The following is a 10,736-nucleotide window of genomic DNA, read 5'->3' on the forward strand; positions in this document are numbered from 1 at the left end:
GTTTTTAAGAAATAATAAAATAAAATAATGAAAGAAATAAAAATAATGAAATCGAAAAATAAATTAAATTAAATCTGGTTATGTGTGATTTGCTTGCTTCGATAATCCCTATCAACTATCACTTCAAGTTCCCCATCAATCAACTAGTCACTATCCTTGTAAGATCTACATATCTTCCACTCAAATAACGAGTCAAGAAGGACTATTTATCTTCCGACCTCACAATCCAGACCGGCTTGAGGTGAAGGTGTTCACGTATAGGTCATACCAATTTTGGGTTAATTCCCACCTTCATGACTTCCTAGGGTTGTCAGGCCTAGAGTTTAGGTTCGTCCTTTCCCAAATAGTTGATCCATTGAGTAACCCTATAAAATAGTTAAAAGGTTGTACCTTCACTCGTTAATCCTTCATAGAAGGAGTAGTTCCTCATGGTTTTCATAACCAATATAGAATCGATAAAATGAACAAATATGCTAAATGAATCAACAAAATAGAGTTTAAGAAAAAGCTTGATTTGTATTAAGAATGATTGCGAACCCACAAGTTTGATTGTCTTCCACAAATCAGATCTCTCGAGATCAAATAAAGAACAACTTAAAAATAAATCTAAAACCTATGAAGAATGAAAAGCTAAACTCAAATTTAAAAGTAGAATTCTGAACTAAGTAATTGGAGTCCATAACAAGTGATAAATGATCCTATTTATAGATTTCAAGTGGTCATCATCCTTAACCCTAGGTTTAGTTGACGTTCCCGAGATTTAAATTTGATTGTGCAGACCAAAACACTTTCTAGCTCGTACTAATTTCCATCCAGAGTCGATGTTGTGACACACCAGGACATGTGTTGTGACACAAGGGTCAGTATACTCCTCGTAGGATATCTTTAGGAGTATGTCGTGACACCCTTAGGCTGTGTCGCAACATCAAAGTCATTATCATGATTTCTCCATTTTGCTCCATATGTTACGACATTGTTCATTCCGTGCTGTGACATAATGACCAGTATTAGTTTAGCATGCCTTATAATGGTCTTCTGCACACTTACAAATTTCATTAGCTTATCTTTAGGCCTCATTCAGCTTCTAAGGTCAACAAAAGACTCAATTTGCAAATTTATTAAGGAAACTTACAAAAGCATAATTCAAACCTAACGAAAATGCTTGATTTCACTCTCCTAAAGCGTAAAAGTTAGTTTAATCTACTACACTAAATTACGATAGATCAATCTTGATCAGTTTATCATTGTCTTTATTGATGACATTTTAATCTAGTTTAAGACCGAGTCTGAGCACAATGAGCATTTGAGGGTTTAACAACAAACTCTTCGAGAAAAGGAACTTTTTTCCAAGTTTAGTAAGTGTGAGTTTTGGTTAAAAGAAGTTATATTTCAGGGTCATGTGGTCTCCGGTCAAGATATCTGGGTGGATCCTAAGAAGATTGGGGCTTTAGTGTAATGGAAATAGCCTAGGAATGTGTGTGAGATTCAGAGTTTTCTTCGGTTGGCTTGCTATTATCGAAGATTTGATGAGGGATTTTCTTTGATTGCTACTCCTTGAATGAAGTTATTTAGAAAGAATGCTCGATTTAGATGGATTGATGATTGCAAGCCAGTTTTAAAAAACTTAAGTCTATGTTGACTCAAGCAACTATTTTGATTCAGTCTGAGTTTGGAAAGGATATTGTGGTATACAGTGATGCATCTCACAGTGGTATGGGATATGTGTCAATGCAGAAGGGTAAGGTTGTGGCCTATGCCTCGAGGCAACTCAAGCCACATGACTGCAATTACTTGACTCATGACTTGGAGCTGGTAGTTGTGTTTTTCGCATTTAAGATTTGGAGGCATTATCTTTATGGTTAGAAGTGTATTATATACATGTATCACAAGAGTCTTAAGTATCTACTCACTCAAAAAGATTTGAACTTATGACAGTATAGGTGGATTGAAGTGCTTAAGGATTATGATTGTACCATTAAGTACCATCTTGACAAGGCTAATGTGGTAGCCGATGCTCTGAGTCGGAAGGCAATGACTGAACTTAGAGTAATGTTTTCAAGGTTTAGTTTGTTTGAAGATGGTGGTATTTTAGCAGAGTTGCAAGTGAAGCCTATTTTGATTGATGAAATAAAGGAAAAGCAACATTTGGATATTTCTTTATTACCTCATTTCAAGCAGGTTGAGAATGGTTCGATGGATGATTTTGGGTTTAATACTGATGGTGTCTTATGTTTTAGAGGAAGATATTGTGCACTGAATGATAAATTTTGAGGCAATCTATTCTTCGGGAAGCACATAGCAATCCATATGCTATACATCCTGGAAGAAATGAGTTTTATTATGATTTGAGGGAGCTATATTGGTGGTCAGGCCTGAATCATGAGGTGACTGAATTTGTGATTAAGTGTTTGACTTGTTAACAAGTTAAGGGTGAACATAAATTTCCTTCCGATTTGTTACAACCGATTTGGATTCCTCAGTGGAAGTGGGATTGTCTCACTATGGATTTTGTTAGTGGGTTGCCTTTGAATCACACTAAGAAAGGTTTAGTGTGGGTGATTGTGGATAGGTTCACTAAGCTAGCTCACTTTTTACTGGTTCGTACGAATTATTCTCTTCAAAATTTTGTGAAGTTGTATATTTTTGAGATTGCGCGATTGTATGGGGTACTTGTGTCGATTATTTCATGTCAGGATCCTAGACCTACATCTTAATTCTAGAAGAAATTACATGAAGCTCTTAGTACTCATTTGAATTTCAGTATCGCTTATCATCATGTAGTCTGATAGGCAATCCGAGTGAGTTATTCAAATTCTTGGGGATATGTTAAGGACCTATGTTATCAATTTTCAAGGAAGATGGGAAGATCATCAACCTTTAGTTGAGTTTTCTTATAACAAAAAAATTTTAGTCAAGCATTCAAATGGCACCTTATGAGGCTCTGTATGGTTGTAAGTGTCGGACTCCTTTGTGCGGGACAGAGTTGGATGAAAGGAAAATTTTTGGACCTGAGTTAGTTCAAGAGACAGAAGGTAGGGTTAAGTTGATTCAAGATAGATTATGAGCGGCTTTCAACAGATGAAAATTCTATACAGATCTAAAAAGAAAGGATATCAAATAATGTCTAGAAGGTTTAGGGTTTAGGGTGTAAGGTTTACGTGAAGAAAGGTATTGAGGTTGGGATGGAAGTGCAAATTGAGTCCAAGGTTTTTTGACCTTCTCAGATTCTAAAAAGAGTTGAACTAGTGGCCTATCAGTTGGAATTACCACCAAAGTTGGATTGTATCTATGAGGCCTTTCACGTTTCTATGTTGAGGAAGTATCGTTTAGATCCATCTCATGTGGTTCAAGTTGAAGATATTGAAGTAAGGTCGGACTTGTCTTTTGAGGAGGAGCCTGTGGAAATTTTAGATAGTGAAATTAAGGTTCTGAGAAAGAAGATATTTCCCTCGGTCAAGGTTCTATGGTAGAATCATGGTTCAGAGAAGGCCACGTGGGAACCAGAAGGTTTTTTTTATAATAATATCCTCATCTTTTTGAACTAGGTAAATTTCAAGGATGAAATTTAGTTTAGGAGGGGTAGAGTTGTCAAATCCCAAAATTTTAACAACTGTTGTTAGTTTATCGACAAGCTTGTGAGGTAGCCTAGTGGCTCAGCACTTATGTAACTCTCTAGTGTCGCGTGTGAAATGATATATGAGTCGTGCAAGTATACATGTTGAATCAAGTAATAAAGTGATAAGTGAGATTGTCTCCACAAGGATCTGTTAGGTATAAAATGGTCGAGTTATTATAATGAGTATGATTAATGTTATGAGAAATAATGATAAGAATGCAGTGGTAATTTGAAGGAATAATGATGTGTTCAATATGTGTAACTGATAAATAATGGAAAATGGTATGACAAGACAAGAGTACAATGCAATGACAAATTTAAGAATAATTACGTGAATAATATGCAAACAAACAAGTAAACAACTAAAACTGCTATGGTGAAGATAATACGACAAAGTATAGAGGGTCTACGATGTTGATTTGGAAGGTCAGGATTATTAAGAATCTACCTTGCTAACAGTAATGCCTTGGCAAAACCATACTTAATCTACTGCTCAGAAGAGTTCTAAAATGGTTTGCTTCTTTTGAGAACAAGACCTCAAGTTACCTTGTCTTAAAAGATATATGTCTATAGGCCTTTAGCATGATACCCTACATCATTTTGTTTTCTTTCTGTATGAATGCTACCCTATGTCTAGAGGCTGCTACAAGTATTCGATCAAACACTTGTTCATATCATTAAATTTCAAACTTATTAACCTAACCTTGTTAAGATCTGATTAATTTAATGAACATGTTGTACATCCATCTATATCTAGAATTTGCAAACATGCAATTCTGTAAAAAATCATTGAATGAAGTAGTGTACTAAAGCAGATCTATGCTTCAGTCATTAAAGAAAATAAGAGTTTCATCAAGTAATCCAAACCCTATGAGGTTTGGCTCATGGGGTGGCAATTAAAATTCAAAACCAAAATTAAATTCAACATCACTTTCATTAAATAAATTCACGAAGAGAAATCAAGAAGTAACGGAAGAACTTCAGGAAGATAGCTTCCACTTATCCAGCCCACACTCTAGTGATGTGGTGTCCTGTGATGGCTTAGAGGGACTACCTTCGTCTTCCTCTTCTTAACTCTACTCAGTCGCTACCCTCTATTTTTTTGCCCAAGGATCATCCTTTTGTTTTTCGCCTCCTTTAGGTTTTCCTCATTTGGATTTTATAATCATTTTCCCTAGGGTAAATCCAACAGTCCATGATTTTCTTCCTTTATTTTCAAGTAGATAAATCTAGTACAAATTCAATTGGGCCTAAGGCCGGTACACTTTAAGTGCTCACTAGACAACTTCCCAACGTTGCCATGGCATTCGTGTTTGACAAACTGTCCAACCCTTTACCCCGACAAAGCTTCACTCATTTACTTCTTGTTCCTCATCCTGCACCTGCCAACCCACTACCACACACAATCTTTCCATAAGTAATTAAAAATAACTAACATTTAACTAAAGTCTAAGCTCTTTCTGTAATGATAAAACAAGAAAAATACTAATTGACTGTCTTAAAACTCAACTAAATGTACCTAAGTACATGCAATTAACTAAATGTCCTTTGGTTAAGGTCCTATGGTGGAATCATGGTTTTGTGGAGGCCACATGGGAACCAGAAGATTCTTTTGGACAACAATATCCTCATCTTTTTGAACGAGGTAAATTTTGAGGATGAAATTTCTTTTATAGAGGGGTAGAGTTGTCACATCCCAAAATTTTAAAATCTTTTGTTAGATTATTGAGAAGCTTGTGAAGTAGCCTAGTGGCTAAGCACCTTATGTAACTCCTAGTGAACCAAGCTCAAGTCTCTATACTCTCATCTTTATTTTCTAAATTTTTGAATAAAAGATGGTCAATCTCTCCATGCAAAACTGTTCATGCATGTGTAACTCTTTTTTAGACTTTGTAACATTCATTTAGAAAGCTATTCATACTATGTTTTGAAACTCTCATGTTTATTTCATCATTAATCCATTCAAACTCCCTTTTGTCCTCATGCATGAGATGTTAGGAGTTTGAATTTTGAATTTGAATTGGGTTCTAGCCTGTGCTGTCTCATCTTATCTCTTTCAATTTTTGAATTGGAATTTCATTCATCTTTTCTCTTTGCTCCTCCCTATTCACCACCTTGTGCCGCCCAAGTTTGGTTATTCCTCCTTAATCTTATCATTTCTTTACTTCATTATGCTTTAACAAATTGAATCATCACTTATCAACCACCACTATTTAAATAAATCCCCACCACCGAACCACAATACCACCACCCTAGCACCAAAGTATTGACACCCTTACACCACCTTAAAACATTGATTTCTTCCATAAACTTTCTTTTTCCTTCTTTCCATTATTATGAAAATCATCCACTGCCTTTTCTTTTCTTCGCCACCCTTGCACCTCCACAAAACATCGTTTTCTTCCATAACCTTTCTTACTTTTTCATTTCATTATTTCAAAAATCATCCATTGTCTTTTTCCAAAAAACATTATTTTTTTCATTCATAATCTAAATCTTTTCCTACTATTTTAATATCTATATTGTTGTTTCTTCTTTTCATCTTGGAGTGGTTCGTCATCGTTCATCATTTTTTACACAGCTAGAAACCATTGTATTTTTTATATCACATTTTTTTTTCTCTTTTTTTCACCTTATTTTTCTTTTTGCATAACAGTTTCATTTGCCTAGTTCTTTCTTTTCCTCCAATGATTAGATTCTAAAAATCCATTAAATCATCAACAGCCGTAGTAGCTCTTTCTGATTTTTAGAAATAAGTGTGTAAGTAATAAGAGGAAGTAAGTTTTATTTTAATTTTTTATATTTCTTTTGGAGTAAACTTGAATATTCATTAATCAAGTGATTATTTTGGATTGAAGGTTTAATTTGGGAATCACAGTCTTTTTCTAATCCAATTTGGAATTTTTGGTGGAAGAGACTTAAGGGTAAGTGTTGTTTTCAAGTATGAAGAGTATGTTGGATATTATTTGGTTGGTGGACAATTTCTTTCAAGTGGACATAAGTGATTCTAATTTTCAATCTGATTTCGTTAGGTACTAATTTTGTTTCGACTCATTTTGAACTGAAGTATTCGGGTTCAGGTTAGGATTCATAATTTGGACAAGATTAAGGTGTGTTTTTTATACAAGTATTACGCGTATATTTTTTAAGTATTATTTAGTAGCAAAAATAACATGATAAGTGAATGTGTGGGATTTAAGGTATGTGTCTTAAGTTAAATCTTTTCGGTGTGTTATGTTATTCAGTGGTAATATGTGATTTTGATCTAATTCAATGGTATGTGACATCATGGCTATATGTTCATTATGATTTGTTCACATTGAAAATTCGATATGTTTGTTTTGTAAAGCATGGGTTACCATGGCTATCGATATCTGATTTGTATATGATTGCATGTTTAACATGCTAATTTTTTTATAATGAGTATGCATGTCATGCCACATTTCATGGGGTTGGGACTATTTGTAAGAAGAAAGATGTGGTAATTTAGTAATCTGCAATATTTTATGGTTTATCCACACATGTGATTTGGCACCTTGTCTGCGATTGTGGTGGCTTGACCACAAATATGTGTTTCGGTAGTTTGTCTTCAATTTTTGTGGCTTTGTCCACATATGTGTTGGTGTTATGGATTGAAGAGTTCTAGAGAACTCTTTTTGGTGTGTAGCGGTGGTGGGTAAGAAAATTTTTGAAATTTTGCATATATGTTTTATAAAATCTTTACATTTTCTTAATCATGCTCATAAAGTCTACATGTTTTATAATTATGTGTTTTATAATATATTTGGTTGATTAAACTAATTTCTTTTGTTATTTAAGCTTGATATAAAACTCATACTAAGCTTATTAGCTCACTCCTTTAGTTTCTTAAAACTCTTCAGATAAGACTCAAGGATTGGACTAGGAACCAGCAATTGGAGGAGATTCTCAAATTTATTTTAAAATAAAGTATTTAAAACTCTTTTGGGATGTTTTGGACTATGGACTGTGGTTTTTTTTTTTCTATTTTAATTGTGTTATGGGAACTTGATATGATATTTAGAATGCATGAATAAACTTTGGATTTTAAAATGCTTAAATCATTGATTTTAAAACTTAAATTGATAAATATTTATTTTAAACTAACTTAACTATAAAGTTTTCAAAAGTATTATTCATCTGCTGCGTATTTTTGAAAGTAGAACAATTGCAAAATAACATTTCAAAATTTGATATGAAAGTCTTTTCTTTGAACTACTAAAAGTAACAACATGAACGATTTGGAAAAACTTACTTAAATTAAACATGTTTTATTAATTATTTTCATTACCAAAATTTCAATCAAAGATAAGTAATTTTTTTCTGAAAATTGATTTAAAACATATTGTTTCTCGAATCATTTCTAAGAAATTGATGTACTTTTTAAATTTTGTTCATAACATCTAGGCCGAGTTTGGGGGGTTACAATTAGCGAATGAACATGGGAATAATTAACTTCTATGTAAGGTTTCTTGGTGGATCAATTGGTTGGGATAAGAATAACTTAAAACCATTAGGCATCACAACCTACCCAAAATTGGTATTGCCTGTTTGTGGAAACCTTACCCCAATCCAGTTTGGACATTGAGGTTGAGAGATAAGTAGTTCTTTTCGACTCATTAGTGTGGTGGAAGATCGAGAGATCATGCTAGGTTAATGACTAGTTGATTTGATAGAACCCAAAATAGGAGTTAGTTAGGACCATTGATGCGAGCTAGTCTTTTGTCATTAGAATTGATTAAGTCTACAAATTAATTTCCTGTCTTCATTTTTATGCATCTTAATTATTTTTATAAAGTGTGAATTAGAATTACTTTAGCTTCACTTCTCTTGGGCACGATCCTGGAAGTACTTCCATACTTTGTTGTATAAACTATATTACAACTTAACTCGTATATTTGCAAAAACCACCATACGATAATATTTGGTTGCAGTATTCACACTCTAGATGTTAGTATGTCTAGAGGCGATCACCTAGCACTTGGCGAACTACTACTCGCAAACCCATAATAAATTTTGGTATGCAGAATCGTAGAGTAACTGCCCATTTTTTAGTGGTGTCAAAAATAGTGGTTTTGGGGCCACAAATTCGACAAGTGAGGCCATAAATAATATTATTTAATATTTACGAGTCAATTATAATATTAAAATAAATTTTGAATAGGCAAATTATGTTATTTAAACGAATAATTAGGTTCAAGTGATATGACCTTAAAGTCAAGTGGTTTAGAAAATGAGGTATCGGGACCTTGTTTCTATAAACGAGCTGTAAATATTTTATTAAATATTTATGGAGTATTACTAAGGTCGTATTAAAATTTGGTTAAGAAATTTTAACATTTAAATGGTTAATTAAGTGAAAAGGACTAAATCGTAAATGATGCAAAAGTTGAATTCTATTAGATGAAGGTTTTATAAAGTCAATTGGTATAAATAGTACAATTTATAAAGTCATAAGGTTTTATGTGGAAAATATACCAAAATCAATTGGTATAAGCGGTTGGTGCATTAACTTTTAACTAATTATATATTATTTTTAATAAAATAATGTTAAGTTAAAATAATGATAATAAAATGAAAGCCAACATTTGTAATTTATTTTATGTTCTTCTTCCCTATAACCAAAACCTCCATGGAAGGATAGAGAACATTCAGTCAAGTATAATTCCATTGCATGTGAGTGTTTCTCAGCCAATTTTTAGTCATTTTTATGTTTTTGAGATCATTGCAACGAGGCCCAGCTAACCCGTATCTCCGTTTTCAAATTTGTTAAAGATTGTAAAACTTTTCATTGATGAATTTGTAATATTTTTGAAGTTTATGATAGATTGTTAAGCTTTTTGTTAAATAGACATATTTTATTAAGTAATTATTGATAATTTTAGTGTTTAAGGACTAAAATGTAAAATTAGTAAAAGTATAAGGACTTGATTTTAAATAATAGAAAATATAGGTTGTAGTGAAGTGTAATACTTTACGGTTGAGTTTGCTTTTAGTTAAATTTTGTTCAATTGCAAAATTGGGGCTTAGGGACTAAATTGCATAAAAGGTAAAATATTGGGATAAATTTGTAAAATAATTATGGAAGGACTTAATTGTATTAAACATGTTATTTAAGTGCTAGAATTATATTAATTGAATGAAATTTTATTATTTAGATCTAGAAACGTATCAAATGGATTTAAATAGAGGAAAAGCTAATGTGTCGGATTAGTCGTCGGCCTCATTTTACAGCTGTAATTGTCGAGGTAAGTTCGTAGGTATAGAATTGTACATATATATATATATACATAATGTACTGTTGATTTATGAATGTATATATATATGATGTTTAATGTGTGAATTGGAAATCGAAATATTATATGTGAATATAAGGTGAGAAAGGATTTATTTGAAAACTATTGAATAATTATGAAATATGATATAAGTGATTTTGGAATGATTATAAATTGTTACAACATGTATTTGGAGATATATGGAAGTGCCTTGATTTATGGAAGTTATAATTGTGTTTCAATGCTCTTTTGGACATAGTAAACGATTAGGATAAGATTGGCACGCCTATAGGGTTAGAATGCACGCTTGTACGAGATTTACACTTCGGTTTCCCTGTTCACACTTCAGTGCCCCTATATACACTTCGGTGTCCTTGTTCACACTACGATGCCCTTATTTGCACATTTGTGCCCCTGCCTGTAGTTCGGTGCCCCTGTTATGCATCTATGATGCCCCTGGTGTGGTGTATTTACCCTAGTATCCGAGTCAAGTTACTAGTTCATCGGGCTAAGTGTGAGTTGAATTTACAAAATTGTTTAAATGATAAAGGCTAATGTATAGTCAAGACATTAGTAAATATTAAATGTTTAATGTTCAATGAATTACTTGCTCATATGTGAGTATCATTATATTGATGATTATTCGGTTAAAGATAGATGTTTATACACATATATGTATGAGTTTGGATTGAATTATTATAGTACAGAAGCATACGATGAACTATTTTCAAGTACTAATCATAAAAGTGCTTCGTAAATGAATAACAAGCATGATTAATTTATTTATTTAGCTTTCACCTTGTTTAGTGAAAGTAATTGATTTCGGA

Source organism: Gossypium raimondii, chromosome 12, assembly GCF_025698545.1.
Source record: "Gossypium raimondii isolate GPD5lz chromosome 12, ASM2569854v1, whole genome shotgun sequence".
Classification (NCBI taxonomy): domain Eukaryota; kingdom Viridiplantae; phylum Streptophyta; class Magnoliopsida; order Malvales; family Malvaceae; genus Gossypium; species Gossypium raimondii.